This window comes from Etheostoma spectabile, chromosome 23 (assembly GCF_008692095.1).
Source record: "Etheostoma spectabile isolate EspeVRDwgs_2016 chromosome 23, UIUC_Espe_1.0, whole genome shotgun sequence".
NCBI classification, from domain to species: Eukaryota; Metazoa; Chordata; class Actinopteri; order Perciformes; family Percidae; genus Etheostoma; species Etheostoma spectabile.
In genome coordinates, this window is record NC_045755.1 from 359,531 (window position 1) to 359,746 (window position 216).

Sequence of the window (216 nt, forward strand, 5' to 3'; positions counted from 1 at the left end):
TTTTAGCTTCTCTGCATTGGCTTCCTGTAAAATCCAGAATAGAATTTAAAATTCTTCTCCTGACCTAGAAAAATCCACATGGTCAGGCACCATCTTATCTTAAAGAGCTCCTAGTACCCTACTACCCCACCAGAGCGCTGCGCTCCCAGAATGCAGGGTTACTTGTGGTTTCTAGCGTCTCTAAAAGTAGAACGGGAGCCAGAGCGTTCAGCTATC